We start from the raw sequence: 26,253 nt of genomic DNA, 5'->3' as shown, positions 1-26,253 counted from the left end.
TGATTGATTTTTAAATAGAGGCTTCTCATGCATTTGACCCGAATTCATGGGTATGGGTCTTATCAAACCCAGATATTCCTTAAATGGGTTACAACATCTCATTAAATAAAAAATTATTCAAACCAAATTATTGATGTAAAAATCCTATAAAATAGGATATACTAAAAATAAATATTTTATTTATTTTAAAAAAGATATATATATTATTTAAATTAAAAACCAATTTTATAGTAAAAAAATAAATGGGTATTGGGTCTCATCAAACCATGAGTATATTATTAACTTTCATAAATATTATTTATAATTAAAAAAACCAATTTTATAGTAAAAAAAAATAAACGGGTCTTGGGTCTCATCAAAACCATATAGCTTTTAAACCGGTTTATAACATCTTATTTATTTGTGAAACATTTTATCATCAAACCATAAGTCTATTATTAACTTTCATACAATAAAAAAAATATAAATTCAAAAATAAATAAATATTAGAACAAACAATATAAAACAACCCTCATAATACGGGGAGATAAAAACTAGTATATATATAAACAATAACGAAAGACATTCCTGATAATTAAAGCAAGTCCATGTCGTTAGCACAACATGTTATGCCAATATAATAAAGTCTAGTAATATTACACGATTTAACATCATTTATATCAAGCAATCTTAGAACTTATATCGTGTTTGAAGATTTTTTTGTAGACAATTAAAAATAGCAATGATATAATATGCTAAAGTACCAACGTATCTTAGCTTTATTATCTGTCTTTTTTTCCAAATAGTCAAAATAAGGTTATTTATGCATGGGAAGATTAACGTACAAATGAAATTAACGTGTGAAACGTGAGAATCAAGTAGAGTTCTTATATTTTCAAGTAGAGTAATTATGTAATTAAATCATAGAGTAATTATGTACTTGTAAATATAATTACTCTATTTGATTTTCATGTTTAGCACGTTAATGTTATTTGTATCTAATCCAAAACCCTTTATGGCATAACTTTAGATATGAAAACAAATGCAATTTATCTTAGGATTATTGAATTAAAATAATCACACATTTAATGAGTTGGCATGATAATCCCACCTGAATTATTTCTCTCTAGCAGTCCTACCTTTGCCATGTTTTTTGTTTTATGATCCCCCGTTAAAAATAATTAACGAGGTTAACTTTTTGCTGATGTGACTATATGAGTTGGCATTTAAAAATCCTACATGGCATTTTTTTTTCCTTTCTAGGCAAATTACGTGGAATCTCTCACCAATTTAACCCCTAAATGATATTGGAGCCCTAATTCCACATCCGGATATCACAACTACCCGTTCTTCGGAACCCGGCCTGAATGAAGGGTGTTGTTTCAACCATCCGGTAATATCCCCGACACAAACGTTGTCCGTGACGAAAACCGAGGATTTAGGATTAGAAACTGGTGTTTCATAATGAGGTGTTGTGGGTGTTTGAGGGTTTGAAAAATTTAATAAACTCCAGACGAGAAGCACGCAGCGACGCCGCCGGAGTAGAAGATGAAGGCGTTGAAAGCGATGGAGAACGACGAAGAAAACCGCCGTACGCAACTGCTGTTTCTTGCGGACTGAGCTGAAAATGGTGACGGAAAAACCTCCGGTGACTTCATTGGGTTTTCGTCGGTGGAGGTCCGGCAAAGTTAAGGTGAAGTGAGTAGGATTTTTAAATGCCTAGAAAGAAAAAAAAATGACATGTAGGATTTTTAAATGCCAACTCATCAAGCCACATCAGCCAAAAACTAACTTCGTTAATTATTTTTAACGACGGATCATAAAACAAAAAACATGAAAAAAGTGGGACTGACAGAGGGAAATAATTTAAGTGAAATTATTATTGGTCAACTCATTAAAGGTGAGATTATTCTAATCCAATAATCCTTAATCTTACCACATATACATTACATTGTGAAATCTTGGTTAAATAAAAATAAGTTTCCGTATGTCGTTTATGCGTACCAAACGCTAATTTAATTTAATTTTTTCAACTATCAGGACTTTATAAACTAATTATTTTTCTATTGCTAGATATATAAACTAAACAAGTTCCAAATTTATTTAATTCCTTTTATCTTCATAGTTTATTTTATTTTTTCAAATTATTTGTTTCTAACATGTACATATACTAAACTTTTAATTCTTAATATTATTTGTATTTTATGTAATATTTAAATATTGTTCAAACCAATTATGAACGTCATCCAGTTTTTAATTAAGTAGGATCTAAGCAGTGAATGGTCAAGTGAATAGTTACAATAACAGTTTAACATTAGTATAACATTAATAAGACATAAAAAACAATACACACACAAATTGTTATAAATGCAAACGATTTTAAGACTAGTTCGATGTTAATTTTCTTTTTCTAAAAACAAACTCTACTACGTACTTTAATTACATTTTAACTTTTACACTCAAACACAATCACTTTTCACTCATTTAGAAACAACCGCAAAACGTTAAATAACCGTTAGTAACCCCCAATCATGGCGTTTGTATCGTATCCGCAAAACCGTTAATTAACGCCAAGGCATTACTCGTTACCTCCTTCACCTTCACCGCCCGAAGACACACCTCCGTCTCCACTCCATCGTCTGGCACATCTTCAAACCCATCCGTACACGTCTCCTCGTTCGTCAAGGCCGCGCTCATCCACGTTTGCACGTTGTTGAGCTGGAACCTGTTAAATTATACATATCTTTAGTCAATTCGTTTAACCATCCTCTTTTTGCCAGAAAAATATACGGGTCAAGTCGCTTGTGAGTTAATCGAGGCTGACTCATAAAAAAGCTCAAAACGATTCAAGATTAAACTTTCACAACCGCCATGGATATCTATTATTTTTTATTTTACATACTAATATTTCACGAGTTAACATGTTGTAAAACGTATTCGTGGTTTAGTCCTTTTATGTATGTTTTTTGCTTAAACAGTTTAACAGTAGTTATAACTAAAAATATATATATAAACAAATAAATATAAAAAAGTATATAAATCAGCTAATAAATAATATACGAGTCGAGCTCTTTGAAACTCGAGCTCAGATCTCTTTATCGACAAAAAAGTTATAAATTGACAAAAATTAAAAATACGTATAACAAACCTCAGCGCCTCGTGGGACCCACCAAGGTGCCTCCTTATCAACTAAAAAATTACCCTATGTTAATTCACATAATGCTTTTCAGTTTCAACTTGTTTATTCTTTTCTGCAATAATATTTTGCGTTTTGGTTTAAATTCGTGTTCATGACTTATTGTTTTACGTATATTTTTTTTCGGTTTAGCCGTAGTTATAATTAAAAAAATATATATATAACAGTTTCAACTAATAAATAATCTACGAGTCGAGCTCAAGCTTAAGAAAGTACTCAGCCTCATGTACGGGACCCATCGAGCCGCCTCATTATCGACTAAAAAATTACGAAGTTGACTTAAAATTAAAAATACGTATAACTTAACAAACCTCAGTGCCTCGCGGGACCACCGAGGCGCCTCATTTGGCGTAGTGAGCCCCGAATTTGGTCCACGGCGTCTGCGAACACCGAATAGCAGTCGTGCACGGCCGCGGCTACTCTCTAGCGTAATCGGCTTTGCGAGAAATGTTGGCGAAGTAGTTGGTAATGTGGTTGGCTTTGGAGAGAGTGACGCCGATGGCAAGCCGAGCCGGGTTTTGTTGTACGGAGAATGAGTGTCCGGATAGAGAGGTGAAACATGTTTGTGGGTACAAGGTTGCCATGCAACGTGTACGGATGAAATCTTTGTCGGGTGATGTGTTTGGGAGTGTGTTGGCTATTGTGGTGGTGGTGGTTATTATGGTGGTGATGAAGAATAAGAGGGTATATGAGGAAATTTGGATTTTCATGGTGTTTTTTTTGTTTTGAATTTGACGGTTTTGGTGGAGTGATGGGTTTAAGTAGTGTTATAGGTTGATGCTAAATTACCGTATTGCCCTTTTCGACATGATTGCGTTTTCTATAGGGTTATGTGAATGAGCCGCTTTGTGACATGTAACGCTTCACATGTACTAGAGTATGGTGTCGTATGGTGACATCATGATGTGTGAAATGTGATTGTGAAGTGTGATGAATATTTTTAATTGGTTAATATGTTAATTAGAAAATATACCTGTAATTGGATTTGCGTAGGCCTCGATTGTGTACTTTGGTGCCCTGGTTCGCACCCTATGTAGCCCATATGGCAAGGATGACACCCCCTCACCTACATCATAACACGCACCCTTAGAATACTCTTTATTTGTTCGTGGTTTTTTTGATTGAACGTTTTTAGTTTAAAGAAATGTTATTTTGACAATAGAAATTGTTAAATGTACACTGCTTGTTATTTCTGTTGAATGAACCTCGTGTTCTTATTAATTAGTTATATCGTGTCTCTACTTTACTCACTACGAGATGTAATTTAGTATTTAGTAAACCCAAATGAAACTAACCTTATTAGGTTTATGTTTTTCACAAAGAAAGTAAAAGAGAGAAGTTTAACCTTACCATTACATTATCCAACTTTTTTTATATTCGATAAAAGGAGCTTGGTTAGTCAAACTAGTTTTCTTTTAACAGGAATATAATATGACTTTGATAAAAGAAAAGGTTTTAATATTGTCAAAAGTTCAACCATTCTAGTAAATATATAAAGTTTTGTTTGTCTTTTATTAATACTTTATTTATCATGCTTTAGTTATTAAAATTAGGAAAATGTATCATGTATTATTGTATACCTCTCTCTCGTCTTATATAACATTTTATCTTTTATGTCAAACAATATAGTCTTCTTTACTCGTCAAGAGCTCATAAGTTTGTTTTTCTGTTACCTGAATAGAAATTTTTTATAGAATACTCAGCTCGAGAGTGCATTTCCCAATCATTCATCCAAAACACGTTGGTGGTATTTGTCATCAATAGTCGTGAACTCAAGATCTCTCATTACCAATATTATTCCACCAACAAAAAATAATGTCTTTACTATACGAATGATCGATCCTCCTGTCTAAATAATAGGTCTTCGTACACGCATATAGCGTGTGTACAAACTTATGGTCAGGGGCAAAGGTTAGTTAGGAGCAGGGGTCCCTGAGTGTTATTTTTTTGCGTAGTAGTGTAAATTAATCCGTTTTCGTTCGAAATTTTTTATACGTAGTGTAAATTTAGTCGTTTTCGGCAGAAAATTTGAGCCCGGCCCCCCATCGTTTGTGAAATTTTGTATGTGCTGTGAGTCCTGTCCCCCGGTGTCTTAATCCAAACTTCGCGCCACTGCTTATGGTAATATAATCATGAAAATATTTTTAAATATAAAGCATAAGCTTTAAACTCATTTAAGTCTTGTTCTATATTTAATTTTCATTCTTTTAAAGTGCATACAAGCTTTAACGGATTATGCAGCAACCTTACCCAAAAAAAGGTACAAACGGGATAAAGTGTGACCCATTAACTATATATTAAAGGAAAGAGGACTGCTACAGTATATCTTTAAGCTTTCCAACTTTAGTCCTTGAATTTTATATTGTTATAATTTAACTCCTTAAAGTTTTAAACTATTTTAGTTTTGAGACATGACATTTTTTTTTGCTAAACTTTTTTTACTTTTCATTAGCATCCCAAGGTTTTTATGGTTTTAGTATGTGCCTTAATTTGTGTTTTTCTTCCCACATAGTTATTTGTTATTACTTATACATTTAAGTTATTGATCCTTTTGTAACGTTTAACATACAGTATTTTTAAAACTTTTTAGTATACCATTATGACATGCTCCTATTTTTATGTATGTCATGTTGTTAAAACGAAGTTGTACTCACAATAAGTTATATAAGTAGCGATGACAACGGATTATTATTCGCAATACAACTTTTTTATTATAAGCCATATATCGAGTGTCGGTACACATCAATCACGTAATGAGTCAAACTAATACCAACCAAGTTCTTTTGATAGTTAAATAAACTTTTATTTTGTTGTGCCAAAGTGTTATTCATTACGATGTGCTTACATATTTACGTTTTAATATTCGGATCCATTGCCGAGTTCCCCGCGCAAAAGCGCGTCGGGAACACACTAGTTCTCATGATAATGTTTTGTACTGTTCATTAATCCACGGCCCATACGAGTGGGCCCACACTATCATGGCTCATTATCAAGTCTCTTCTCGTGCAAGCACAGTAGCACACAGTCACTTTGTACAAAAATAGTCTTATAAATGGTAAAAAGATTCAAAACCAACCTTTTTATGTATTTATTGTTTCCTTGTAAATTCACACATATCTTTATAAACTTTTAAATTCACCCCTCCTTCATAATAAAACATCATATATATCTAATAATAACTTAGCTATGAATGATATTTTACCAGTATAATTGTTACAGTTGTCGTGGATATAACGTGTGACCAAAATAAAATAATGAAACACATTTTTAAATTTAAATGTAAACTAGTTGTGTCGCCACCACTATATTTCAAGCCACCGTTATCCATTAACTTCCTCACAAACTTTATTGTTACCACTTACCACCATCGCTAGCCTTGTTGCCACAACTGTTGTCGCCACCACTACGTCATCATGGCCACCAATCCACCATCACTCTTTAGAGCCAAAATAATGTTCCTCAACAACGACAACAAGATGTTTTTCAACAAATGCTAAATTTTTATGAATGTCAAATGAGTGTAGGTAAGAATTACACCTAAGGTTGACAAAAGTGCATCAGCCAAATAATCGAGTCGTGAACTCTAGGAAAATTTTGGAATATAAGATTTTAAAATATTTAGCCACATTTTGACATATATTTCAAAAGTTCACAAAAATAAAGATTTCAAAAGGATTAATTTGATGTGGTTCCAACGGTTTAATCGTTAGCCAGAAAAAGTTTGTAAAATCTAGAGTAGAATTGAGAGATAACCAGATCAATTCATTATTTTTCATTCATAGTCTTCTCTTAAACTACTGGTGCATCTGAACATGGGAAGGGCACATATCATAATTCCATGTTGTTAGATATGTGTGGTGGAGGGGCTACAAAATGGGGCGATTTGCGCATGTGGTGTCCAGTCAGCAAATGACATGTTTTTGTTTTTGGGATGTAATGGTGTTTTAGCCATATGTATATATATATATATATATAGATATATATCACACACACACACACAACACAGGCGAGGAAAACTCACCCCCCTCCCCCTATCGCCCCGTTTATCGCCGGGGGGGGGGGGGTGAAAATGAATATTTCCCCAAAAATCTCGCTTTTCTCGCCCACTACAGGCTACCATAGAGCTTAAAAATAGTAATACACAATCTTTTCGGTTACAGTTTAGTTAACAAGTTCTTACACTAATCACCATACCTTGTTGGTTGAAAACTAACATATAACAACTGTTTTGAAAACTAGACTGAACTAACCGGTCAGAGTGTCATACTGTTTTATCGTAACGCTTCATGTCACCATTTTGGTTGCGAGATAAACAACTATACATATATGAGCATACCCATTTTTGGTCAACATATTACTTTCTTTAAAGAAAAAAAAAGTGAAACTCTTGACTTTAGAAGAAAAAGAAAATTATAGGAAAACAATTATTATGTGGGATTGGCCGAGATTGACTCCAATAATATGTAAACCCTGGGCCGGATTTTGTGGCCTGTTTGTCCCCATGGCCCATGCCGGGACTCATGGCTATTATTTTTGTAACTAACTCTGTTTAATAATTAATTAACTAAATGTAAGTTTATCCCTACTATTATTCACATTTAGAGGTGCACAAAAAACCCGAACCTGTAACTTGACCCGATAAAAATACTTGGAACAGGTTTTTATATACCTGGGTTTTTAATACCCGAACCCGTACCCTATCATATCCGTAGGGTATGAATAGAGCATGCATTTCGGTACCAAAACTCGTACCCAGTAATACCCGAACCGGGTTTTACAAATACCCGGAACCGGGTTTTTCAAACATCTGATCTATTCCCGATATTACCCAAAAAATGTGCAACTCCTTAAAAATCCAATATATATTCGAAAAATACTCAAAAAAAAAAAACAAAAAAAAAACCCCTTAAAATAGGATTTTTTCAATACCCATAATTAAGGTATTCACATACCCGGTTTAGAATACCCGGTTCTATGCCCGACCTGAATCCGATACATAGGGTATGGTTTTTAGAGACAATAATCGGGTCCGAACCCGACCCGGGTAATGCCAACCCGATTTTCCAATACTCGGTCATACCCGATACATGTTCCATACTTGAACCCAGATATTTGAAAAACCCGATTTGTGCACCTCTGATACGTGCATCTGCATGAATTAATATAATTATTAGTATTTGTTTATTACTTTATTTAAGTTAATTAGTAATTGGTCTATGAGTTAGTAGTGGGTAGTTTAATATTCATAGTGGTTAGTTTATCTAGAGTCATATTAGCAAGTAGTGGGTAAGTGGTTTGTATGGCTATTTATAGTTACTTTGTATTTGTTTTTAGCATGAATGAAATATTATTAAAATGGTGCTCCAAAAAAATGTCTCTATCTTTCTCATCTAATTTTTGAGAGTGTTTGCTTACTACAAAAGGCGAAGGAGATTAACCATCTCGAACCGGTTCTTATCAACCTCTTTTCCCATTGTCCCTGCAAGTTTAAGCATTAATTGAGGTTAACTTGTGACCAAAATTAAAAGCAGGACATGTACATTGAAAGACGTTTATTGAATCACTTTTGAATTTGAATTCGATCTAGAATTAGAATTAGAAAAATCGATTTGAATTGGAAACTTGATTTGGTTTGAGTTTCGATTAGTTTGAAAAGTGAACTACGAGAAAATAAAGTACATTCTTAAGTCGATTTTCGCTCATTTGAATTTTGACTTGGTAACACAATAATCTAAGGGGTATTTTAGTCCTCTAATAGAATATTTAAAGTATATATGAATGAAGTTAGTTGGCTAGATTTTAATTGATATAAAAATGAAACTATTATATAGGTCTTGAGTTTTCCCTCTTGCATCTTTGTATAGCCTATTATTCTCTTAGTTTTCACTCTTTTTTTTAGCTGTGACATCCTGGTTTATTGAAGACCAAAAAGTGTAGTGTGTTAAAACTTTAAATAGAATAGGAAGACCAAAGTATATTGGTGATGGTATATATTATTGATCATAGCTTTATCATCATGATGACCAACTTTACAAGGTTCGTGATGGACGGAACATACCATCAAACCAATCAAAATTTAAGTTTGACACGTAAAGGATTCATGAACAAATGAAAGAGTGCATACTATCTTAAACAGAGAAGCATGTTTACTTTATAAGCACTTTCTTTATAAATTGATTTGTTTTCGAATATTGAAAACAGTGGCGGATCTACGTTGAAAGAATAGGAGGCAGCCACCCTTCATAAAAAAAAAATAAAGTTATAGGTATGTTTGCTATATAAGTTATAACCATTATTCTTTTTAAATGTCTATGGTTAATAGTTGTATGGGAAAAACACACTTTTAACACATTATTAGATAAAGGTTGTATAACAGTTAAGAGGTGTAACAATTGGATTTTGGGGACATCAGATCGGTTCTCAAACCGGATCAGTTAATGGTGGTACTAACCGAATCATGCTTAAATTGGATCGAAATGTATTCAACCTTTGGGGGTGACAATTTGATAATCCTAACCTGTAGGATCAGGATCAAACTTTTTTTTTTCGCCCAAAATTACAAAAGAAAAAAATTCCAATATGTTTTTTTTTCTTTGGGAGATTATTGTTTTCGAGTTAGGGTGTTTTTGAGTGGTATGATTAAATTAACGCATCGAATACATATATTAACAAATGAGAACAAAAAGGTCATTTGTGCAGTTTTAACGGTAAAAGAAGGATATTGTTTTTCAGAAAAAGGCAAACATGGCTATATTAATGGTAACTAACGACTAGGTTGAAAACCAATTCTAACGACTATATATAAAACGTGTCCCATAACGAACCAGATCGAATCAATACGGTTAAAACCGCCGGATTAGGTTCGGATTCAAAATCGTATTCTAATTTTAATCGGTATTTTTTGCCCCCAAAGATAGTTACATGCTAGCCTAGGGTCCAATAGTTCTAATATTAATGGCCCTTGTAAAACAAAGAGATGGCCCAATATCCAAACCAGCCCAATAATAACACATGTTATAGACTATGAGTTGACCTTTGGACCTCAAAGGCTCATAAATTGTAATTCACAAACATATATGTAGTTTTGGCCGAGTTGACACCAAAGCAAGTTTTGGTTAAAATTAAAAAATATCATGATTATAATATGTAGTTAAGATTGATATGAAAAAGAATTATATTATAACTTTTCTGCTTGATCTTTGGGTATGATGCGAGTAGGTGTGTAACCTCTTCGCAAGTCGGGAGCGTTGAGTTTCACTTGTGTAGATTCTCCACGAGGTTTTGGTAGTTTTAGACATAGTGATCAGTTATGTTAAACAACCAATTCCACCTTGAAGCTTCAAACAATCTAGTTCTCAACGTCCCGCCATGCGGGGGTGTATTTCCCTTTCCGCAAGCATGGCCCATAAGATCGATCTTCTTGGTTTCAATTCCCTGCAAGTGCTAAGTATGTGAAGGGTTTCGCCTTGACACTGTACCCGCACTTGTCTTATGGTTTCTTGTTTCCAAGGTAAGGGGGTATATTCCCTATTATTTTTGAATATTTTTGAAATTCGAAGAGTTGGTGAAAAGATAAGGACAGTCCAAACGGTTGAAAGGACGTTAACGTCTTCTGACGGTTTCAGGACGTGCAGGAAGTTACGACGACGTGACAGCATGTGGTCAATCCGGACGCTTTTTCAGGCGCGTGGGCGCGAGCTTCATGGCACGCGCCATTCTTACATCTGTTGCCAGCTTGCTTTTTCCACGTGTCGCCGTGTCATTGCTCCTACGCTCTCTCTTTCATCCGCATTAAATTCATCGCATTCATTGCGATGAGTATATAAGGCGGAGAGGGGGCATTTCGTCCAATATCTTCACTTCACTCTTCTTTCTTTTAAGCGATTTCCAGCGAATACTCATCTTTTCCGGCGAGCATTCTCTTGAAACCGCTTTCTTTCATTAACATTAAAAAATGTCCTCTTCTCATGACCCAGAGGTTAACGTCGAAGAGTCCGACGTTTTCTCCGAGAACCCGACGTCAACGTCCGATAAGGACGATAAGAGTACTGATGGCAAGTGTCAGTGTACTCTTTCTGACGATGTATACCATTACATTGTCAAGAAGTTTATGCTGGAGCCCTATGAGCCGGAGTTTCCGGAGGCCAACCAGACGGTATACGACGCCCCTAAGGGCAAGATAGGGGTTTACGTTTCGTTCTTCCTATATGGGAATCTAAGATTCCCATTAACGAAGTTCGTATACCGTGTTTTGGAGAAACACGGTGTTCATTTGACAGAGGTGCACCCAATGGCAATTGCTAAGGTTCGCCATTTCGAATGGGTGTGCCGTATTTTGGATATCGAGCCTCGAGTCGACCGCCTGATGACCTTCTATACTTGGAGGTGCATCCAGGGTTGGTATACCCTTGTCACTCGGATCAAGGGTTTGAAGATCTGCGCTACCGAGCGTAGTCTTCGCTCATGGAAGCGCGAATTTTTCTACATTTCCGCTCGCGTCGTTCCCATTGCGATGACGTTCAAGAATGAGAGGGCACTCCCTAATCTTCCGGCTTCCAATTACCAGGAGACGGAGTGGTTCACAAAGATTTCCCAGATTCGGACTCCTGTTTATCGCTTCGCGGAGTCTGGGATGGTCATGCTTGGGATGAGCCGCGTGTGGAAGGATGCCGGGTCTGGGACGCCGCAGATACCCATCGTTCTTGAATACGGTTTGAACTATATTCCTTATGGTATGCTCCGTCTTTTGTGTTGGTTTAGGATTTCCTTCTAACATTGTTATCATTTTTATTTCAGAGAGGAACGACTTACAGTCGCTCTTGCACCCGCGGGAGACTGGTGGTCCCGCGCGGTTGGGTACTCGTGACCTTGATGAGAACGAGTTGCCCATTTTGGAGAAGACTGCGGATAGATTCGTAGAGGTCTATCCGCCAGGCCATGACATTTTAAGCGCCGCTCGGCCAGGTAAGGAGTTCTTTAATCCTCGTCCTCTTCATGCTCAAACTTCTGCTGGAATTCCTCTGATCTTGTCATCTTCTGATGAGGGATCCGCAGATGGGCCTTTTATTGTGAGGAAAAAGAAGGCGGCTGGCGTGAAGGGCAAAACGAAGGTTGCTACCTTCGTTGACCTGGGGAATCAGTCTGATTCTGAGACTGAAAGTGAGGAGGCGGCGGGGAACCTTGGTGGTGATGACGAGACCATTGCGAAGGTAACTGGCGTGAAGAGGCCAGTTTCATCGGGTCCATCTCCGCCTGTCAGGGCTTTCAAGATCAAATAAACCAGTAAGTATACTGTATACCTTTTCCGCATTTCCTTCCGCATTTGTTTTTTATATCTTTGTTCTTTATGCAGGAGTGGACTTATCTGCTTTTGAAGAAAGTGGTGCGGGAGAAGCTAGTTCAGGACCCACGACGATAGGTTTGGTCAACCTATCCAAGGCGATGATCCAGGCGGCACGTGGAAAAAGCAAGCTGGCAACAGATGTAAGAATGGCGCGTGCCATGAAGCTCGCGCCCACGCACCTGAAAAAGCGTCCGGATTGACCACATGCTGTCACGTCGTCGTAACTTCCTGCACGTCCTGAAACCGTCAGAAGACGCCAACGTCCTTTCAACCGTTTGGACTGTCCTTATCGTTTCACCAACCCTTCGAATTTCAAAAAGATTCAAAAAGATTCAAAAATAAGAGGGAATATACCCCCTTACCTTGGAAACAAGAAACCATAAGACAAGTGCGGGTACAGTGTCAAGGCGAAACCTTTCACATACTTAGCACTTGCAGGGAATTGAAACCAAGAAGATCGATCTTATGGGTCATGCTTGCGGAAAGGGAAATAACACCCCCGCATGGCGGGACGTTGAGAACTAGATTGTTTGAAGCTTCAAGGTGGAATTGGTTGTTTAACATAACTGATCACTATGTCTAAAACTACCAAAACCTCGTGGAGAATCTACACAAGTGAAACTCAACGCTCCCGACTTGCGAAGAGGTTACACACCTACCCGCATCATACCCAAAGATCAAGCAGAAAAAGTCGAGAATTTTCTGCAAGTGACATTAGGAAAACTGCGGGAAGAATCCCCATGGAGAACTTTAAAAAAAAAAAAAAAACGAAAACCCCTTTTTAGAACCCATTGTTTAAAGTCCAAAAGTTCCCCTCACTTATTAACAATTCATTAGAGGAACAATGGACTGGGGGGACTTGAAGAGGTAGGTCCCCGCAAAGCCCAGTTGGACCCGCAAGACTCACCTTGAGGAGGTACGTCTGCGCAAAGACCAACTGGATCCGCAGGACCCACCATGCTCAGAGAGAAGACCTTACACGCAGTAAGCCAGCTGTTCCCGCAGGAAAGCCTCCCTTGGTACAGTACCCTGCCTGTCCCCGCAGCTGTAGGTACAAGCCAAGAAGGAAGGCTACCCGCACTAACAGTAAGGCTACACGCATAAGGCACTAACTCTTAATACTTCAGTAATGTCACCTGAAGAAGGAATGAGCAGGGCGGGAATATTCCCGCCCAAAAGAGCCAGTCCGTACGCTTCTAGAAGATCTTTTGTACTATACCTACCAAGGTATGGACAAATAGACAAGATCTGACAAAAGCAACCCATGAACCAATCACAGGGTGACAGCTCACCGACAATAGTACGAGGAGGAGCACGCTCCAGTACAAAATGTCACTATCAGCCGCTGCCTACCCACCAACTCCCATCGTGGCACGAACGTAGCCCATAGTTGGTGGAAAAGGAATATTATATACAGCTAGCCGTACCTTCTTGGAAACCTACCTTCGGCTATAAATACTCCAACACCTTGGAATGGTATCATCATCTTCTCTATAGCCATTTCTCTCTATATACACTTATATTCAGAGCAATCTAGTCTGATTCTCACGCCGGAGGGTGGTTACAAGGAGGAACCCCCCCTTCTCAGTGACGAGCTTACGGTGTCTGTTTTGCAGGTTGAGAAGAATAACCATCTTTGCCGGACCTAACCCTCGTGGGAAACATCTATTTACCCTAAGATTATCCTTAATCTGCCGGGGTCATTTAGTGTTTCTTCAGGCAAGAAGCCGAAATCAAGACAAACAACTTACATCAGCAAAAGATGGTTTGTTAACCACTCGTCTCATGAAAATAAAACTTAATGGTTCATATGAGCATGCTATAGATACAAATAACGTAAAAAAAAAATCTCCGACCCTTAGCTTTGATGGTTGAAAGATAGACGTGCTTTGCATCCCCAAGCACCCAACATATCGAGAAACTCAGTTTAGACCGTCACAATAAGCTTTTTCATGTTAGCAATAATATAATATGAAGTTCTAGTTGAAAAGTTATAGTCCGTCATGATAAAGATGATATTAATTATTATTATTATTATTATTATTATTATTATTATTATTATTATTAAATTTGATATTCTACGTTACACAAATGGATAGCACACAAGAACGAAATAAGTTCTCTTTTGTGAAAATCCTGACATGTCTAAAGGATGGCCAAGTGGTGATATTCCCTTCTACACTAGTACACTTGCTATGTTCTTTTTAGAATGTTAGTAATATTTTTATATACTTACACATACTAGTATTATATCATATATTGTATATTTGTTTCTCACTTTAAAAGGAAAATTGGTTTTTATTGGTCCAAACTATTGTCTTTTGGTCATTGCCGCTCGCGGCTAGCAAAATCCTAACGCCGTTAGTTTCAGATCGCCGAAAAAACGTTTTTGGCCGGAAAAGTCAATTTTTTTTGCCGGAAAACACCACCTGAACACCGCCACCACCACCAATTGACTCACCGCCAACCAACCACCATCACTTAAGCAACATTAACAAATTCCGACGATGGTTCTTGGGTTCCGGCGATCTCAATAATTGGGCTTTTACTAGAAAAATGTTCCTAAAGGTACGATACAAAGTTACCATGATTTTTGGGACAAAATTTTTGAGTTTTCGGGAAAAAATGTGTGTTTTTCGGGCAAAACGTTTTTTCCGGCGACCGGAAACTAACGACGTTAGAATTCTGGTAGTCGCGAACCGTTAGGAACAAATACGTTAAAAGTTGGGACCGCCAGCAACCAATTCGTTAGTTGGAACCGACAGTGACCAAAAGACGATAGTTAAGACCAATAAAAACCAATTTTCCTTTCTAAAATGATTAGAAGAGTAAACTGTGTTTTTCGTTCCTATGGTTTGTCTAAATCTGTGGTTTTAGTCTAATAGTTTTAAATTTGTGATTTTCATCCCTAGGGTTTCATTTCACTTGCAATTAAACCCGACCCCACTAACCTTGTTAAGTCTGGTCGTTAAACTCATCAATGTGAGGGGAAATTATGTCTTTTTTTTTCAGATACATCTCAGCCCCTAGGGTTGAGGTTTATTTGAGGAGAAAAAGGACAAAATTGCCCCTCACGCCGGCCGATTATCGATACCTTGAACTAGGCTCTGATACCAATTCAAGTCCCGGATCGATAATCAAACACCAACTAAACGAATAACTCTCGTTTTTATTAATCATAAAATATCACTCAAAAAACTGATTACAACTCTGTCAAACCCTAACTCGGTCTGACTCTTGATGAACCCTAACTCGGTTACACCAACTCTACCACATCTAATGTCTAACCATAACTCGGTTTATATAGACTAACTCTAACTTATTAGCCAAGACATTACCAGATATAATAAAACCTAATTATTGGGTTGGGCCTTACACTTGGGCCAAACAACAATTGAGCCAACAATCACCCCCGCAATTTTTGTACCCGAGTCACCCGACTCACCCTTAATTTCCTACTCGAAATTGGCGGGTCTTCAACTTCACGCTTGTCATTCTTCTCAATTTCTATTTACAGCAAATACTTAACAACAAAGTAAACAGCAAATAGGTAGTATAAAAATGGTATCAACATGAGAATCATTCATTAAACGATTATCGGATGAAAAAGAAAAAGCAGTGGTTATCCAAATTATTCTTTTATCAACATGAGAATCATTCATTGAAAGATTATTAGATGAAAAAGAAAAAGCGGCGGTTATTCAAATTATTCTTTTCAAAAATCAAATCCTAAATTAAGGGTATAGAGGTTTTTGTAAATTAAGGGATTGACATTTCGGGAGATAAAAAAAAGTACGAAATTGCCTTCCCTGAAATTTCGAAATTGTCCATGTCTCTTTATTCTATTCTATTAGTTCTCATATGTTAATTAACTTCATTTTATTCTATTTCTCCTTCATGTGACATATGTAAAATAATAAAAACAGGACAGACGAAGAAAGAACCAACTTACAGAATTAATATAATATAAACATGATTTATAATAAGTACTAGAATGAACTATATATTTATACACAGATCTAACTACTATATAGTTATAAACATATTTTTAGTAAGTTAAAAACCGGTATTTTTACTCGTACCTGATTGGGTAAAAAATGATATAACCGGGTTAAACAATTTACCCTATAATATCATATACGCACAACTTTCTCAAAAAATAGCCTAAAAGTACTTGATTGATAATAAAAAAAAATCAAAAGGTAATTCATAATTAAAAAAATCCAAAAGTGTGCAACAGGTTATGACATAGTTTACTGGTTTACTCGTTTTAATTTGTCAGCTAGGTTGAAATTCATTTTAAAAATATGGGCCGCAAACAAATATAAAAAATATGTTGGGCTTAAAACTGGTATGTTGTTAAAGCGGTATATTTTTTTAAAAACAACCGGCGGTTCGATGCTCTAGCAACCACCTAAAAGTACCGGGCTCTAAATGCCGGCTACCCGGTATAACTGGCAGTACGAACATGTTATTAAAACACTGGTTACAGATGATCTGATATAAAATAAATAAATATTTCTAATGATTTGGAAATCCCGGGTACCCAAAATAGGATGAGCAGTTAGATTAATCAATAAATAAATTCTTAAAACTTTTAAGGATTTATTTAAATAAATCCTTAAAACTTTTATGGATTTATTTATTCTAAAAGGCAGCCATCGTCATCGTCTCCTCTGACCAGCCAAAAAAATATCTATCGACTACTACAGAGTTGAAACAACACAATTGAAGTCGATTGTCGGTTCCAAATTCTTCCGGGTAAGTAAATGTAATAACCCCCTCCGAAAAATAAAAAAAAATGATTTCCTTTTATAAAGAGAGTTTTAAAGTTTAGTATAACAAATATTTTTACATAATAACCCCCTCCCACTTCCAAAACCGGAATTTTTTCTTGAGGTTGGAAAACAATATTAGAGAATTGGTTTCCTATCCTTTTTTCTTAAACAATCATCTTCATATCGTATCAAACTTTGATAAAAGTATATCATAACATTAAAGGAAAATGCACAAACCAACACGTAAATTCAAGGATCAACTTGTAATGACTAACAGAGATCTTCTTTATCTTTATATAAGTCACTAACTGATAACTTACTTGTGCATAACAACAAATAAACCTAAATCATCATCTTCTTCTTCTTATAAGTAACCAACTAACTTGTGCATGCCAGTATCACCATACCTTCTTTAAATTATGTCTTATAAATTTTCCCAATGGTAATTCTTCTCTTCATATCATAACATTCATTCTGTAATTCTGATGCAAAACTTTTCTTATAACAGGCGTATTTGGCTATTTCAAAAACCCATAAAGATGATGCTGTTGATTTTAGAGGAAATCTTGTTGACCTCTCGAAAACCGGAGGGTGGCTTGCAGCCGGGCCATCCTTGGTAGTTTTTCACTAAGTTTTTTTTTACTTGAGTAAGTCTAATTATTAAGTATTAACCAATGTATGCATTTGTCTTTGTAGTAATTGAGCTCGCATAAAGACTGTGTGTGACCGGGATTTCGATGAGTCTGGTAACATATCTAACAACAGAAATGAATATCTTAGCCACAAAATCTGCAGTAACCGTGACAACCTTCATGGGGGTTCTCAATATTTTAGCCTTGTTTGGGGGATTCTTGGCGGATGCTAAACTTGGCTGTAATTGTTATCTTTGCATCTATATGTGCAGTGGTAAGCATATAACTTATATATTTGAAGTAATTGCATGGTTTGAGTAAAGAATCATATAAAACCTTATAACTTATTAGCACTAATATATCTCAGTTAAAGAAATAGGTCTCTAAAGTAAACAAAACCGGCCTAACCGTCAAAACAATAAAGAAAACCGCTCAGTTAAGTCGATTTAAAGTCTATACGGTTTGGTCCAGTTTTACTATTTAAAATCTGCGTTTAACATTAAAAGAGATTACAAACTTTAAAGTAACCATAAGTTTTTCATCATGAACAGGGTGTGACACTATTGACTCTAGCAACAACAATCCCGAGCATGAAACCACCACATTGTGACATGGAGACCCGGAGCAAGAGCCAATGTATAAAAGCTAGCGGAAGTCAACTCGCGATGCTGTATGTTGCACTTTTCACCATAGCATTAGGTGGTGGCGGACTAAAGTCAAGCGTTTCAGGTTCGAGTCAGACCAGTTCGATACTTCCAGCCGGAAAGAGGAAAAAACAATGGTCTACTTTTTCAACCGTTTTTACTTTTGTGTTAGCCTTGGGTCTGTTTCTGCGGTTACAATTTTATTTTATATACAAGAACATAAGGGTGGAGGATGGGGGTATGGGATTTCAGCTGGGACCATGATTACTGCAATTATTGTATTGGTTTGTGGGACCGGTATTTATCGGTTCAAGAAACCGCAAGGCAGCCCGTTTACGGTTATATGGAGAGTTGTGTTTTTGGCTATCAAGAATAGGAATCAGCCGTACCCTGCGAACCCGGGCTTTTTGAATGGTTATAGCGACTCGAAAGTTCCACATACGACCAAATTAAAGTATGTAGATATACTTTTCCCAAAAAGATTTTGAGGGAAAAAGATAAAAGAATTATTATATATCTTCCTAAAGGAACACATTAACCTGATTTATCACTAGAGATGAAAAATTGGTGTCTTAGTGGCTGGGTCTGGTAACTAGTAAAACTTTAGTACATTATAAAACGGGTCATAGAGGGTTAGCGGTTAGACCTGTTGAATTAAATACCTTTGGAGGTGGACCCGTTTGGCTGTTAATTAAACAGATTAACCAGGTCATACCCAAACACGACTTATTTATTAAGTAGGTGTTAGAAAACCCTTGTAAGACCCCGTTACCGGTAGCCCTACTTTGGTGTTCGATTTACTCATAAACACAGTTCTGAATATCAGCGTTAATTAAAACTTTCACGGAATAATATAAAACATCAACAGTCTTTACAAACATTCATAATCTTGTCTTTAAAACATAACTTAAACATGTCTTTAGTTCAAAACATAACAAATAGATCTTCAGATGCCAGTTTCTTTATTATACCGCCATGTGTCCCCACTCAAGCCAGCTGCCTCATTCTACTCACCTGCGTGCATACTAAAAGTCAGCTACGCTGAGTGAGTTCTAGTTAATCACATAACATACAATACGTACGCTTACCTTCCATTATGCATCCGAAGACACATAATAATTACGTTACTATTTTACTTTCATTACATAACTTCATACATACATACATACTTTATTACTTTCATACTATATATTTACTGTTCATTCTATCTCAGATATTATTAGGGTTTGATCCCTTTCTTTCCTATCTCAGATATTATTAGGGTCTGATCCCTCTTTACTTCTTTATCTCAGATATTATTAGGGTCTGATCCCTCTTTACTTCTTTATCTCAGATATAATTAGGGTCTGATCCCTTTCTTCTCTATCTCAGATATTATTAGGTTCTGATCCATTTCTTCTCTATCTCAGATATTATTAGGGTCTAATCCCTTACTTCTTCATCTTCGTACATTTTGTCTTTACGTACTCGTAACATAACATTCTTTACTCTTTCATACACATTCATACATACATCTATCATGCACACCCATCTATCATATACATACCTCCCTTGTCAATACGTGCAATATCCGAAGATTGTTCACGTACCGACAAGCTTTCGATCACATTTAAGATATACATAATTAACATATAAATTACACATGGCATACACTTACCATTTAAGGTAAGTGTATTAACTATCACATCGAGTATGCACACAGCCCCGAAAACATAACAAGGAAATGGGGCTAGAAACTCACCTGTACGCGGTTACGTTCACCGTTAATGGTTATTCCCTTTCTTGAGCCGTGCACGGCTAACTGTATAATATTTACATGTATCAATTAATTATTACTACTCATATCGTATTTCTATATTTATATAACCCACAACGAACGGGGGTCCGGAGGCAGCGCCCCTGGCAGCGGGGTTCTAGGGGCGGCATTCCCTAGCGAGGTCCAAGGGGCAGAGCCCCTGGCTGGGGTTAAGCTGCCAGGTTAGCTTGAAAAAATTTTATTTTCATTAACTGTCTTAACACATTTTCCATTAGGATTTTAATTTATTTTTCTAATTCGCTATCTCATTCGCTATAACGAATTAAGACTAATTCGTTACTGATTCGTCACCTTACATGCCTGATTCGTTAGTTGATTCGTCATTCTAGTTCGTTAGCTTAATCATAGCGAATTATGAGTAACGAATCAACTGATTCGTTATCTAAATATAACGAATTGGTCATTAACGAATCTCCTGATCCGCTGTCTGGTTCGCTGTCTTATTATAATGAATTGACCAGTAGCAAATGACCTAGTTCGCTGTTGTAATCACAACGAATTGCTAATCACCTGATTCGTTATTTTAGCGTAACGAATTGGCTCCGTCTTATCCAACCTTGACGAATTAGCCTATATACTTATCCAGACTTTGACTCTTGGGTCAAAGTCAAAATTGTCAAGAACAATAACAGTCAACACGAACTAGATTAGCAATTCAGCCTCAAATCTCAACGAAAACACACGAGTTTGGTATCAATCAACTCGTAATCACCTCGCCTACAAACCCTAACCACCCAAACATATATACATTCGCGTTTAATGGGTGCGGTTTGTGTGTATATATTATGGGTATTTCAAACTAACAATTAGCCTATCAAACTGTAACGGATTTTACTACGAATTAGTTCGTTGGACTCGTTTTCATCTCATTCATACAGATCTAGAACTTCCTAAATGAATCCGAACCTAGATGAATGATTTATAGATATAAACGTACCTTAAATGAGCCGAACTACGAACACGAGCTGGTCCTTGATGTTGTTTTGGTTCTTCACGACGATCTAGCACCAACAAGCTCGGGTTCTCGCCTTCGGATCTTGGTTCGGGTTTGTGTGTGTTTTCCAAGGTGTAGACTATGGTGTAGAGATGGATAGAAAATGGAGAGGTTTAGGGTTTAAGGGTATTTATACTCCCTTAAGCCATGGACCTAAGGCCCATTCCATTTCTTATTTTCCATCTTCTAAAGTCCAAGCCCAACCGTGTACAGTTTGTTAACTAAACTGATAAACGACACAATATAAAATAAACGACATTTATTTTATTATTATAATCAAAAGTAGGATGTTACAACCCTTTTTCATGTGGTCTTGCCACTGTTAAAAGTGTCATTTCAATAAAGTTTACAATCTGATCAAGTAAAAAAGATCTTTTCTTCAAATTTCAAAAACTCATTAGATTTTATCAAGTAAACAAGAGCTTTCATGTTAATAATAAAACTCAGGGATTTTATCGCATAGTTTTGAAGTATTTAACCATGCAGAAATAAGATATAGGGACTGATATGGAAATTCGATAGAAGTCCATACGGTCTTTTACCCGACAATTGCCCTAGATAAAATGTAATATTTTCATTGAAACTAACCAAAATTTTCTTCTATGCAATTTAATGATACAGGCCACTTGACAAAGCAGCCATCATACTTGATAATGCAAATTCAGATGAAAACAGAAACAACCCACGGATAGTGTCAACTGTTACACAAGTTGAAGAAGTCAAAATGATTATTGGCCTAATCCCGATATGGGCAACCTGCATACTCTTCTGGACAGTCTACTCTCAAATGAGCACATTCACTATACAGCAAGCTACAATCATGAACCGAAAACTTGGAACCTTTAGCATACCCGCAGGCTCGTTTTCAGTTTTCCTGTTCATATCGATTCTCCTGTTTACATCTCTTAACGAACGGGTCATTGTGCGTTTAGCCCGAAAGATAACCCATGATCCAAAAGGGCTCAGAAGCTTACAAAGAATCGGAAACGGGCTTGTTATTTCTGTTATGGGCATGGTTGTTTCTGCTGTTTTAGAGAAAAAAAGGCGGGTAATGTACGAAAAGAAGGAGGTTTCGACATTTTGGTTAGTCCCGCAGTTATTCTTGGTGGGTGCGGGGGAAGCCTTTGGTTATGTAGGCCAACTTGAATTCTTTATAAGAGAAGCTCCTGAAAGAATGAAGTCACTGAGTACGGGCCTATTTTTGAGTAGTTTAGCAATGGGCTTTTTTATGAGCGGTCTGTTGGTTTCGTTGACCGACATGGCAACACATGGGAGCTGGTTAACAGATAATTTAAATAAGGGGAAATTGGAGAATTTCTACTGGCTTCTTGCGATTCTGGGATTTATTAATTTCATGGTTTTTTGTGTTTTGGCATCTAGACATCAATATAGAGCGCAGAATAATAACAATCAGAATGAAGGCATCGAAAACTGAATAGAACGAGTGAGGATATTAAGATGAATAAGGCAGTCATTGGAGGGGAAGAAAGAAGCCCAGGAGATTATTTTCGTATTTGTGGTCTTAAATATAATAAACAGAATATTGCTCTTGTCACACCCCGACCAAAGGCCGCGGAACATGCCGGGGTGCAACGATTGTCCATAAGCGCATGACACTATTTAAAGCGACAATATTTAACAAACTCATTTCATTTCACAACATCGAAAATGTCACATAACCAAATATTCATAAGTCAAATACAACAAAATATAACAAAATTTAGCAAATCAAATATTGTTCATTTTTGTTAATAACTTAAAGGTCTTGACATTCGTTTTCACCACAAGCATCGAATCAACCGAGATGTAAACCTGTAACATTTCATACAATAAAGTTTGTCAACACAAAGGTTGGTGAGCAATTCATAAGTTTGAACATGTAGATATATAGTAAGAAAGATCCACAAAACTGAATTTGAATAAAATCACTAATGGAATTATGTTAGCGACACCTAACTATAAGGGGATACCAAATAGTCTAGGATTTAATAGAATATCGTTAATTGCATTACGTTAATGACACCTTGCTATAAGGGGATGCCAAGTAGTCTAGGATTTATAGACTTCCACCAAGTGATAAACACATAGGCATATAAGCATAGAACACCAAATCGAGCAATTATTCAAGTAAAGTATACAACAACGTTTGTGGTTTAAGACTCAATTATAAAACATTTAGTTTAGATAAGATGAAATGCCACCCCCAAAACAAAAGATAGAAAATGGGGTATAAAGTTACTCACATTCAAGTAATAAACTTGAAAAGTTGATAATTTGGAGATTTGCCGGAACGACGGGTTTAACGTATGTGGTCTAAATAAAAAAAAGTCTTGGATTTAGAATGGTTGTTTTGAAGATCTTTAAATAAAATATTTGTTGCAAAAAGTAAACAATTAAAGTTCAAGGTTTAAAATGTAACTATTTAAGAATTTATATTAATAACCCTTTAAAAATGCAAGTTTGCTCGAAACCGGGTTAAAGTATCTAACCTTAATATTTACTTAACCAATGTTAAGTAATAAGGTGGGAAAAATGCTAAAATGCAAATTCCATTAGGGTAAAGATACTAAACGGGTCTTTAACGAGTGTTCGGGTCTTGACGAATGGTCAAACCCAGAGTCAACTTTCCAAAATATTAATTGTTATGATATAACTCATAAAAACTTTACAAGACTTAACCAAGTATGTAGATCTGTTGTTTAGAACTAACAACGTACGTTAAGTGGGTGTTCGGTTTTGTCGGTCCAAACTTTGTTATGAGATCAAGTTGGATCCAACATCTCCAAGTACTTAAGAAAATAATAAAAATCAGTTTGTAAACTATTTTTAAAGAAATATACAAGTCTTGATAGCTAAAAACACACTTATGTGTCTTAAGCGAGTAAAAATCGGATCGGTTCGGTTTCCATCTCACAAAAAGTTCATAGATGGATTCCACATACCCATATATCATAGATCTTGTATAATTATGTACAAATGAAAATATTTAAGTTCTACAACTAAAAAGTCAACAACAAGTCATTTTAACATAAGTTCGGTTTGGTTCGGTTTCCATCTCACAAAAGTTCATAGATGGATTCCACATACCCATATATCATAGATCTTGTAAAAAATGATTTTTGAAACTCAAATCTAACATTAAATATGTTTAAACAACTATTTTAACAAAACTAGTAAGCAAAAGTTCAGTTTCCGGTTTAGAGCTATTTGCGGTCGAACCGAAGCATAGACTCTTAGAACCCATAACCATGGAACTTGTAAATAAGGTAAACAAACTAAAATGAGCAGATGTTACTCATGGTTAGTATGTGCAAACAAGTTATATAAATGTGTGTATATATCAAGAACACGAAGTCCTCCTTCAAGCCTTGCCTGACGAGGTCGAAACTTAACCGATCGGAACCGGAGAAGCTACTACCAAAAGAAACAAGGGGTGTGTATTATATATATGTTGTACCACCATATTCAAGTGTTAGTAATGTTAGATGAACAAGTTAGAATTAAAGATTAAACTCAGTTTGACTTTTAGAAGTCAAACATTCAAGAACAACTATGAACAACCTTTGAATCTTTGATGTTCTGAGAGAGAAATGAGAGATGTAGCAGGGAATTATGAATAAGAATAGTGGTGTATATATAGGGGAAGGAGTTGGGTCAAAGATGAGTGTTAAACACAAGAAATTTCATGCAAAAAGGGTAAAAAACGAACACAAAACAACAAAAACGAGTGCAGGTTTGCAGGGACCGTCGCGCTACGTGACCAGCAAAGGAGTCCCCCATTGCGCGGCGCGACGGGGTTGATTTCCTGATTTTCAATATTTTCAAAAATGGCAGCTTTGGCCCCTGAAGTTCGTTTTAAGTGATTTTTAAGCGTTTTAAAGACCAAAATGAATGTTTTCAAGCCTAACAAGTGTAAAACAGTATTGTAATATAAAATCCATCATTTTAATTATTTCCAAAGTGTCGGTTTATAAAACGGGTCGGTTTACATAATAAAAGTTTACAAAACAAATACTATTCGGACCCGAAATTGACGAATGTCACAGCTCTCTCTATACATAGTTCCAGATTTATAGCCTTAATTGTGGTTCCTAATCTTTTTATCTGACCCATATGTGTATATAATGGGCATTTCCTTGTAACCGTGTTGGATGGTTCTTAAATCCTAACTAACATCCAACCACAACTAAACCCTAGGTGGTTGGGTTGTAACGGCCCAAATATTTCTTTCTTTGTGGCATTCGATATCGACCACATCCAATATTCATCATCAACACTGCTAATAACCTCTGAATCCCCATCACCAATTAATTCATAACAAAATGGTAAAACCTCTAAACCCTAAATCTCTCTTGACTCTCCGTACAACTATATTATCATTATCATTTTCATCACAATCTCACGTCCCTCCTAATTTAGTCACCAATGTCTCCAAGTTATTATCCTCCAATCCCCGCTGGTTCGAATTGAAACTCGTCAGCCACTCTCACGTCACCAGAATCCTAACCACCGTTAAAGACCTAGATGTAGCCATTCGCTTCTTTTACTCGATCTCTAAAACCTATTATTACAAACACGATTTCAATTCTTCCAAGGCCATGCTCAATCGCTTAGTCACCGAGTCCCGACTCGCAACTTCCCGGCGCAACCTAACGAAACAAGGATCAAATGATTGGCAAGTGGGAAGATTTGAATCGAAAAATGTCAAAATTTAATGTTTGTTACATCCAAGAGGTAACTATTTTAGTTTATTTATTTTATAATCTAGTACTTTATTCTTACAATTTGATATATATATTTTTTCTAAATGTTTTGTAGTCCCGAACTCCACAAAGCTGATCGAGCGAGGCGACTATCATAAAGAACGCTTT

At 36.2% G+C, this 26,253-nt stretch overlaps 2 pseudogenes across 2 annotated transcripts; one reads left to right on the top strand and one right to left on the bottom strand.

Moving 5' to 3' along the window:
• Positions 1 to 2,347: 2,347 nt before the first annotated feature.
• On the bottom strand, positions 2,348 to 3,970 carry LOC143624457 (21 kDa protein-like; annotated as a pseudogene). Its single transcript, XR_013152115.1, has 3 exons — positions 3,491 to 3,970; positions 3,128 to 3,168; positions 2,348 to 2,704 (listed from the first exon to the last, which is right to left on the bottom strand). The product of XR_013152115.1 is annotated as a 21 kDa protein-like (transcript).
• A 7,717-nt stretch (positions 3,971 to 11,687) lies between these two features.
• On the top strand, positions 11,688 to 22,817 carry LOC143624456 (protein NRT1/ PTR FAMILY 6.4-like; annotated as a pseudogene). Its single transcript, XR_013152114.1, has 5 exons — positions 11,688 to 11,783; positions 17,805 to 17,927; positions 18,001 to 18,202; positions 18,480 to 19,026; positions 22,004 to 22,817. The product of XR_013152114.1 is annotated as a protein NRT1/ PTR FAMILY 6.4-like (transcript).
• Positions 22,818 to 26,253: the final 3,436 nt, after the last annotated feature.

Source organism: Bidens hawaiensis, unplaced genomic scaffold, assembly GCF_021521415.1.
Source record: "Bidens hawaiensis isolate Kalapana, Puna unplaced genomic scaffold, B.hawaiensis_p1.1 tig00003781_1, whole genome shotgun sequence".
Taxonomy (NCBI): Eukaryota; Viridiplantae; Streptophyta; class Magnoliopsida; order Asterales; family Asteraceae; genus Bidens; species Bidens hawaiensis.
This window is presented reverse-complemented; position numbering and strand designations above follow the sequence as displayed.